The sequence below is a fragment of the Schistocerca piceifrons genome, chromosome 7 (genome assembly GCF_021461385.2).
Source record: "Schistocerca piceifrons isolate TAMUIC-IGC-003096 chromosome 7, iqSchPice1.1, whole genome shotgun sequence".
Lineage (NCBI taxonomy): Eukaryota > Metazoa > Arthropoda > Insecta > Orthoptera > Acrididae > Schistocerca > Schistocerca piceifrons.
Genome location: NC_060144.1, coordinates 472,060,466 through 472,070,705, shown reverse-complemented (window position 1 = coordinate 472,070,705; position 10,240 = coordinate 472,060,466). Strand labels below are relative to the sequence as shown.

At 39.8% G+C, this 10,240-nt stretch overlaps 1 non-coding gene across 1 annotated transcript; it reads left to right on the top strand.

Moving 5' to 3' along the window:
* Positions 1 to 5,594: 5,594 nt before the first annotated feature.
* On the top strand, positions 5,595 to 5,669 carry Trnas-cga. Its single transcript has one exon. It is a non-coding gene; the product is annotated as a tRNA-Ser (tRNA).
* Positions 5,670 to 10,240: the final 4,571 nt, after the last annotated feature.

Here is a 10,240-nt window from a genome sequence, read left to right as displayed (position 1 = left end):
GGTTGTACAAAACCTTGTGACAAATTGCATATTAGGATTAGATATTACGAGCGAGAAGGACTGCATTACAGATTTCTCCAAAGATAAATGTATTTTAAATGATAAAGGCAGTGTAATTATTATTGATTTGGACAAGAGAACTCTAAAGCATGATAAACACTGTACAGGGTACAAGGTTCAGTTAGTACATGAAAATGACATTCAAGACACGCACGCACACACATATGACACAGAGCTAATGGATTTGAAAACATTGCTTGATAATAAGATAAATGAAGCTACAGCTCTCAGTGTACATGAACGTATGAAACTACAGGAAGTGTTATCCAAATATTTACAAGCTTTTACCAAACGATTAGGTGTTATCAACACGTATGTGTACAAGATTGAAGTTAAGCCTCACAAGATCTTCTACCACAAGACATATAACGTACCGTTATCTCAACGACCTGTGTGTGGCAAGAACTAAAACAAATGTTAGACTGGAAAACCATTGAACCATTCACCTCACCATACTGTACTCCTCTACTTGTTGTCAAAAAAAAATGGTAGCATTAGGCTAGTGTTAGACGCACAGATACGAAACAAACATCACACAAACATAATAAAAAGAAAAAAATTCAAGGCAGGAATGCTTGTACTACTTCGTACTCATCATAAATCTGTAGCACTCAAACGACGCAATGCTAAGTGGCGTCTGCCATATGAAGGACCTTATATTATTGTTAACATAATGCATCTTGGTGTGTATCTGTTACAACATCCTAGAACTAACAAAATTATTGGGCTATACGCACACTGAGATCTTAGAGCATTTCATGCTAAATAATGTCAAAGTCATATCCATGAAAACATTGCTAAGCGACTCGCAAAACACTGTTTGCTACAACATACGTAAGTAGTATAGAAATTTTCATTTCAGCTGTACCAGTGACGCAGTTGAAGACAGAAGAACTTTTCTTTCAACGCCGCGGCATTACCAAGAAGACTGAATATTAAGGTAAAATTTATGATTACGTAGCAGTGAATGATATATTAATTTTTCACGGAACATTTGTGACTATAGGTGCCACTGACTTGGTATGACACCTGACGAACCGACAGACGTCATCTGTGAAGGGACCTTTTACTTCGAGAAATAGATTAGACGCACATCTCTCAGCAAGTAAAGCATCTACCAGTAGCCAAGGCCACACAGACACTATACACACACGCACAAAACGCGAGGAATCTAACAGTTTTCCGTCTCTTATTATTTTGAATATTTATTTAGTAGTGAAAACGCCTGGTCTTGCCTACTGATGTAATGAATGTTGTGTCTAACCTATCTTAATTTCAGATGACATCACAAGAAACATCGATAAAATCCCAGCAAAACCGTTAAAGAGAAAGTAAATATCTGCAATTCATGTAATCAAATGTGACATAATGTAATAATTTATAGCTATGTAATGATGATGTAAACATGTTTATGTGTAACTGTATTATGTTTATGCTAAGAAAATATGTGACGTGTATATGTATGATTACTTATGTTTTTTTTTTTTAAATGATGTATAATGTAACTGTTACTATGTGAAAATTTGAACGATAACGAGTGCCAGAATGTGAAAAACTTTAAAAAAAAAATTGCGTAGTGAACCACTGTTCACGGACATTACCGTACATTACTAAGTCTGCAACTACGCAGAAACCTATGTGAAAGAAACTGTTAATGACATTCATCATGCATCGTACCTTTGTAAACGCGATGAACGATTTCTTTGATAAGTAACTACGAACATTTAGGTGAGCTATATTTAGCAAAAAACTGAAAATGTGAAGTGCGTAATTGGTGCATCGTCTAGTGACATTACTACAGTATCTAACTTCAAGATGTTAACTGGATTAAATGGTCACAACGTGCCTATCCAGAAAACAACACGACGAGTGGAAAAATTTTGGTTGGAACTTCAGGGAATGGAATGTTCTCGAAATGTGACGGACACACTTACCTGGACTGTCCAAGGATCGACGCCAGCTATGTGCCGTCCGAGGTTCTGCAACCAAGCTTCCACGGAATATCGAAAACGAACTGCATATGGACCAATGGACGGGTCACGTCTGATCTGTAATAAACAATGCTTTTTGTCACAACGAACTGCATCATAACAACTATAATGGAAATAGGAAATGGACATGCTTATGTATCAATTACGTTGTTATACAGCGATGTTACTGTGATCAAAAACCTTTACCACAACGACACTAACCTGTGAAACATTACTGTGCAGCAGATGAATATAAACTGTAATAACGACACGATGTGTATAGGTCAACGCACCTGAAACAAAAAGACACTTTTCTTTGAAGCATTTCAATGCTATACTATGTAACTAAGAATATTCAACAATCTAAAGTTGTATTGATCATAACAAATATCGTAATTTTAAAATTAAGTTGCCTGTCATAGAATGTACTCTTCATATGTAATCTTGGTGGAATATTTTCTTTGTGCGACGACTAAGAAACGCTCGCGCACACGAACAATATGAACTGTAATACTGTGCCGCGTGATGTAAATTTACGATATAACGGCAGTGCCGGAGTCACATAGACGCTTCTGCGCATGCGCGCACTCTATTTTGCCAACATAAGAACTTTTACGGCGCACGCGCGTCGTTCAAATTTTGTATATAATATACTGTATAATGTATGTCATGTAAGTAGTTGTAGATAACTTAGATTTTCTTGTGCCTTTAGGTGAATTGCTCGGCTGCAGGTGTGTCCTTTCGCCTCGCAATTCAGGGGGCAATATAAAGGCACATTTGCATGCCGTGCGTGACTTTCCTCGGAAACGCGAAATCTTAATTAAATAATTAATCTCTGACAAATAAATAAAGCCTATGGCACGGAACTACAGTGCTATGCCGCTGTTAAAACAAAATACAATTATGATATCCTTATGTTTGATTAAGAAGAAGGAGGTCGAGGAGAATAGCTGAGGCTGGAAGCACGTATATTTTATTAACTGGCACACCGCCATATTTGATGTTATATAAGAACACTGCGAGTTGCAATCTTACTAGGCACTCGATTCTGTAAACAATTTATATTTATGAAAGTAAGTAGAATTATTTAACTGTAGGCTTATTCGTTGAATATATCTGATTTAACTAACTGTGTAAACTTTTTATGTTTAGTAGACAGTCACCTCTGTACGACGTATAGACATGGCTGGCAAATTATTCTAATATTGAGATTTAGATTTGAGTCCGCACCTACCGCAGCAGTCTTTGGAAACGATTTAAATACGAAGTCCGATTATTTGAATCACATTTCACGGTCAACTACGAATAACATTGCATTTACGAAAAAGCCATCATCAAGCGTCTGATACCAAATAATTAAACGTCCACGTTCCAGATAAGCAAATATTATTTACATCCAATCACTATCATACATATACAATAATTAATATTTTATTATATTTATTTATTTTATAACATATTCAATGGTTTGCGGAACGTGCCATGGTAAGCGTACAAATAGTGCACCGTTGCTTGATCTGGAAGATGATAACGATGATGATGACACAGCTATTTATTCTTGAAGTGTACAAATTGAAGATAAGATGTTGTTTTATAATAATCAATATATATTTTTGTTATTTTCAAGTTCTTTGGGCGTCAAACATTAATTTTACACCATTAAAACATTTTCTTATTGTGGCTTATAGACACCTTGTGACGCGGAATGTATTAGTCCTAGAGAAAAAATTAGTAGGAGCTTTTTAGTAGGAAATTCAACGTACTTTCATTTTGTATTGAGAAACAGTTTCGCTAGAAGCCATGATTTTCGAGTTATTCAGTATAACGTGAAAAATTGCCCTTTAAACCCCCCAACGTTCACAATCTACGGGTCAGGATTTTTGGTATTTTGTTCATGACACTTAGCCCTACCACTGTACAAAAATTTGCAACTACACGAACTTTTCCCCTAATTTTCCTTCTTTGGCTGGGCTATACGAATAACACTGTACTTGCTGTGAAGTTCGACATGTCAGAGCTCGTATTTGGACCATCCTCTTTGATTTTTACAGGTAGCAGGAGGATGATATTATTGCTGGCAAATCTGCGCACGGAGGACCTGTGCAAGCCGCGCGGAGGCATTGCCACGTAGCGGTGGTCCAGCTGGCGTGCTTCGAGGGCTGGCGGCGCCCACACAGGCAATTAGGCCGCGGCGGCCGTATTTCAGAGAGATCCCGGCCCGGGGCGCGTTAATACCTGACAACGCTAACGCTTCCCAAGTGGGGCGGCCGGCGCGCCGGTAGCTGCGAGAATTACGGCAGCCGCCGCGGGCCACCGCTACCGCACTGCCGGCCGGCCGCTCCTTAAAGCAACTCCTCCAGTCGTGCGCGGAATTAAACCGAGATTATAAATAATGGCGAGTGCGATAGCCGTTTCGTCGGCGGGCCGCGTTACATAATTGCCTGCCGCCGGTTGTCCGAGTGGCAGTGGTCGGCGCTGAGACAGCGCACGGCACGTATCGCGTTCGTGTCTGGCGACCGGAATGGCAGTAGTTACGTGTTGAAACGCGTCTCAGACGGCCTGTGATCTCGAACGAGTGTCCGCAACAGGTCTGAGAGAAATGTCTACTGCTGCTCCATCAGCTCCCTCAATGAACGCTAACGTAAACCCGGCAGCTGCTATTTGACACGTAATCTCGCGGTGCTGATTGAGAGAGACTGTGGGAAGCGATTAAGTTACTAATGGAGAAGAACGGAGAGACAGCGGCTTCTTCCACAGCAGTAGCGCAGGAGATAGCGCAACACGTATAACTGAAGGAAAATGCGACTAGCACACCGTGCAATCGTAGATGAACGTACAGGATAAACGAAAGCTCGACGTACAAAATTTCAGAGGTTGTTCCGAGATATTTTCCGAGTAGTCTGTCATAAGACACCGATGGTCTATATTGGCTCGTTACACAAGAACCATGTAATTATGATCTCTTCAGTTCGTTACCCCAATTATATTTCTTCCATGAAAATACTATCACAAAAATAAACAATCCTGTAATATACAATTAGCCAAATGCATAACACAAAACGTACAGTACTTCAACAAACATCATACGAAATACGCAGACCTTGTCGTTGCCATCAGTGTGGGAACAAAGCAGCAGAGCACCGTTGTGCTGTCCTTCCATTGCGTTAATGAGCCCTTATAGGAAGTGTGTATCGGCCAACTGACATGTTTGTTGGTATGCAGCAAATACTTAAATTTCAGTTTTATAAATTGAAACTTCTCTCTCTCTCTGTCTTTTAAGTCTTCAGTCTTTCGACTGGTTTTCCGTTGCCTTCCATTATTCCGTATCTTCGGATGATCTTTTCATCCCTACGTACTTACCGTGGCCAGCAAGGTCTGCAAACTGAAACTTCCTGGCAGATTAAAACTGTGTGCCGGACCGAGACTCGAACTCGGGACCTTTCGCGGGCAAGTGCTCTACCAACTGAGCTACCCAAGCGCGACTGACGACCCGTCCTCACAACTTCAAGTCTGCCAGTACGTCGTCTCCTACGTTCCAAAGCTGTGAGGACGGGCCGTGAGCCGTGCTTGGGTAGCTCAGTTGGTAGAGCACTTGCCCGCGAAAGGCAAAGGTCCCGAGTTCGAATCTCGGTCCGGCACTCAGTTTTAATCTGCCCGGAAGTTTCATATCAGCGCACACTCCGCTGTAGAGTGGAAATTTCATCCTAAGGTCTGCAAACTGTTTCACATTTTCCAGCGTCTCTCACTCTTCCCCTGTACTGCTCCTTCAATCGGCGAATCAGCTATTTCTGGACGTCGTGGAAAGTATCAGACTAATCCGTCCTCTCTTCAAGTAAGTGTCATCCCTAACCTTATTTTCTCACCTATTCTGATTATTGTTGCTTCAAATCGTACTTTTTAACACTCTAAGACATTAGGGCATTCCATTGGTTCCAGTTTCTTCTTCACCAGATTTCAGATGGTTCACGATTCCCTTCTATACGAAGCTGTGTGCCACTCGTGCACACTAAGGAATTTCTGCCTTAGTCCCATACCAAAATGCCATGGCAAAGAGGTCCCTTATTGTAGAAAGCTTTCTTCGCATATACTAATCGACATGTTATGATGTCTTCCTCCCTTCGGCGCTCCTTCATATTTAGGTTCCAAGACAGAAAAATTCTTTCACTTCTTCCCCTACTGTTTGGTTTTTGGTTTTAATGTTAAGCAAGTCATTGCGACGTATTTGTTGGTATTATAAATAGCCTATCTTGTAGTTAGTATGGGTAGATGTTATACTTGACAAGCAGAATAAATTAATGATTGGTTCCTTTTATCGATCTCCCAACTCAGATGATATAGTTGCTGAACAATTCAAAGCAGACTTGGATCTCATTTCAAATAAGTACCCCACTTGTAAATTATACTTGGTGGTATCTTCAATCTACCCTCGATATGTTGGTGAAATTACATTTTAAAGTCGACAGTAGGCATAAAACATCTTCCGAAATAGTACTAAACGCTTTATCCAAAAATTATTTTGACCCATTAGTTGAGGAACCCACACAAATTGTAAATGGTTGCCAAAACATACTCGACCTCTTGTCAACACATAATCCCTAACAAATAGGGAGCATATCGACATATGTAGGAAATAGTGGCCAGAAGGTCGTTGCAGCGAGACTGAATACCGTAAAATCCTTCAGTTCTTCTGAAATATGTAAACATAGAGCAGGTATGTCTTAAATAAAGAAAAATTATCGACAGCAATGAGAAGATTTATATCAAATAAATTAATATGTGACTGTCTGCCCATGGTACACAAAACAGGTCACAACGATGTTACAGAAGCAGTGAAAAAAAAGCATGACAAATTTAAAAGAACGCAGAACCCCAAGATTGGCGAAGTTTTACATAATGTGGAAATTTAGCGCGAACTTTAATGCTTAACAGAAGCTGTATGATGAAACCTCCGTCAGGCACTTAAGTGTGAACCGCAGAATCCTCATGTATATGTAGATGTAGATTTAATTATTCTCCTTACTACTACTCTTCATCACTTTCGTCTTTGGTTTATTTAGCCTTAAGTGCCCAACAGTCATTTTTACACCAAAAATTTATCACCGTTTCCGAATATTTTGACCATTTCTTTGCACCTCTAGACACGACGTGTCAGCTGTTCTTCTGCCAAAGCGCATGATAACCACAACAAACAGAATGTTGTAAATTGCAGGTGCAATAAGTTCATGGATTCATCTGTTTACTGGTGTGGTACACGCCTGTATTCCTTCATTAGTTTTGTTATTAAAATAATTAAATTCCGAGAACGCATGTCCGGAAAGACAAATTGAGAAATACAATATATCATCAAAGATACAAATCGTGTGTATGAATATTTTATTTGTTTGGACCAAAAAGCTTGTCAATATTGTTATGTATGAAAACACAGAAAAATTCGTGTAATCAAACTTGAAGAAACGATTTATCTTCGTGACTTGAATACACATACAGAAGAGGAACTCTTTGACATATAGCTGTCTGAATGAAACTTCTAACAGGAGCCTCGGGTTCAGCATGGACATTGATTTACAAATGCAATATTGTTCCAAAATCGAATCCAGAGTTTTTTTAAATTTTTTAAGCCATATATATTTCTTTGGGTGAATTACAAGAGCGAGTTTCCCAGACATCAAAGTTTCAAAAAGAAGAAATGTAGCAACAGGCTGAAGCGTTGAATCAGTATATACGGCGCGTTTAAGTACGCAATCTGGAACACGGTTGCTCGCGAGAGGTACATGTTCATGTCCCAGTTCGAAATACATGAAGTTTTGCGAGGCTTAAAATCGTATATAATAAAGGATTCATTTCATAATGTGTACATAATAAATAATTCAGGAATGATTTAAAATAATCTACACAAGGTACGAAAGTGACAGGTTTATTACTGTATAATTAATACTCTTAGCTTTTAATCTACCAAGACACATAGAAAGTAAAGACACTAGCTGCCAGTGGGTAACAACTTATATCAAAGTGGGTAGATGAAAATTTGAGCAGGACTGGGATTCGAACGCGGGTCTCCTCCTAAGCAAATAGATGTGCTGACGACTGCGCCATCCGGACAAATAGTCATCTAAACTTCACTGACTACTCTGGCGCTAGGAACTTGCTTATTCTGTATAAGAAATATTAGTAAATAATAATAGTGATGCTGTCACTGTTTGTGACACTACCCTAGCACGCCTCCCGTCAGACCCAACTTCTCAACATATACCACACATTACACCACACATTACCGATGTAGTGCCCTTGCTCATTAACCTCATTACTCGCAGTATAACAAACACCACACATATTTTAATCTACCATTTTTAAATGAATCAAGATACTTCTAGGCGACATTTGCTAGTTCTTAAAAAATGTGCATATAGATTTCTGTCGTCTCAACGATTTTTGTATAAACTTTTGCAAAAGTAGCCGCGAAACGTTCTGAAATTGAGAGCCAAGACTGATATCACTGAGCAGGCTTCACCTATTTTCTGAGTACAGATTTAAACCTAGATCGGTACAATATTATTTACTATACTATAGCGACGTCTGTAATACGACGCATATGTCTTCAATGTTTATGCTTAAGTCCCATTTGGTAGTTAGTAAAATTTGATTATACCTCCAATAAAATTTGCAAAAATTAAAACGTACATGGTCTGCCTAAAACAAATCTCGAATAATATATGGAGCAGCGTTTCGGAATAAGTGATTAAACTTGTAGAAATACGGCGAACACGAGGACTTTGCAATGGCCTTTTCATGTCACCTGTAATGTCAGTGTTTAATAATTCTGCTTTTGAAGACATATGTAGACGTGAAACCAGAACGTCTCGGTGATCTCAAAGCGTGCAAGAACAATTTGTCAGTCAGTCCGGACGGTGCACAAGTTCAGCGTCTTGGAAATAGGTTTGTCAGTCCGTAACGTTTCAACTCAAATGTGTGGTTGTAGTTATTACTGCTGCAATAAATCGTGGTATTGTACTTTACTTCTACATACGATCTACATCTACATCTACATCCATACTCCGCAAGCCACCTGACGGTGTGTGGCGGAGGTCATCTTGAGTACCTCTATCGGTTCTCCCTTCTATTCCAGTCTCGTATTGTTCTTGGAAAGAAAGATTGTCGGTATGCCTCTGTGTGGGCTCTAATCTCTCTGATTTTATCCTCATGGTCTCTTCGCGAGATATACGTAAGAGGGAGAAATATACTGCTTGACTCCTCGGTGAAGGTATGTTCTCGAAACTTCAACAGTAGCCCGTACCGAGCTACTGAGCGTCTCTCTTGCAGAGTTTTCCATTGGAGTTTATCTATTATCTCCGTAATGCTCTCGCGATTACTAAATGATCCTGTAACGAAGCACGCTGCTCTCTGTTGGATCTTCTCTATTTCTTCTATCAACCCTATCTGGAACGGATCCCACACCGGTGAGCAGTATTCAAGCAGTGGGCGAACAAGTGTATTGTAACCTATTTCCTTTGTTTTCGGACTGCATTTCCTTAGGATTCTTCCAATGAATCTCAGTCTGGCATCTGCTTTACCGACGATTAATTTTATATGGTCATTCCGTTTTAAATCACTCCTAATGCCTATTCCCAGATAATTTATGGAATTAACTGCTTCCTGTTGCTGACTTTCTATATTGTAGCTAAATGATAAAGGATCTTTCTTTCTGTGTATCCGCAGCATATTGCACTTGTCTACATTGAGATTCAATTGCCATTCCCTGCACCATGCGTCAATTCGTTACAGATCCTCCTGCATTTCAGTACAATTTTCCATTTTTACAACGTCTCGATATACTACAGCATCATCCGCAAAAAGCCTCAGTGAACTTCCGATGTTATCCACAAGGTCATTTATATATATTGTGAATAGCAACGGTCCTACGACACTCCCCTGCGGCACAACTGAAATCACTCTTACTTCGGAAGACTTGTCTCCATTGAGAATGACATGCTGCGTTCTGTTATCTAGGAACTCTTCAATCCAGTCACACAATTGGTCTTATAGTCCATATGCTCTTACTTTGTTCATTAAACGACTGTGGGGAACTGTATCAAACGCCTTGCGGAAGTCAAGGAACACGGCATCTACCTGGGAACCCGTGTCTAAGGTCCTCTGAGTCTCGTGGACGAATAGCGCGAGCTGGGTTTCACACGATCGTCTTTTTCGAAACCAAT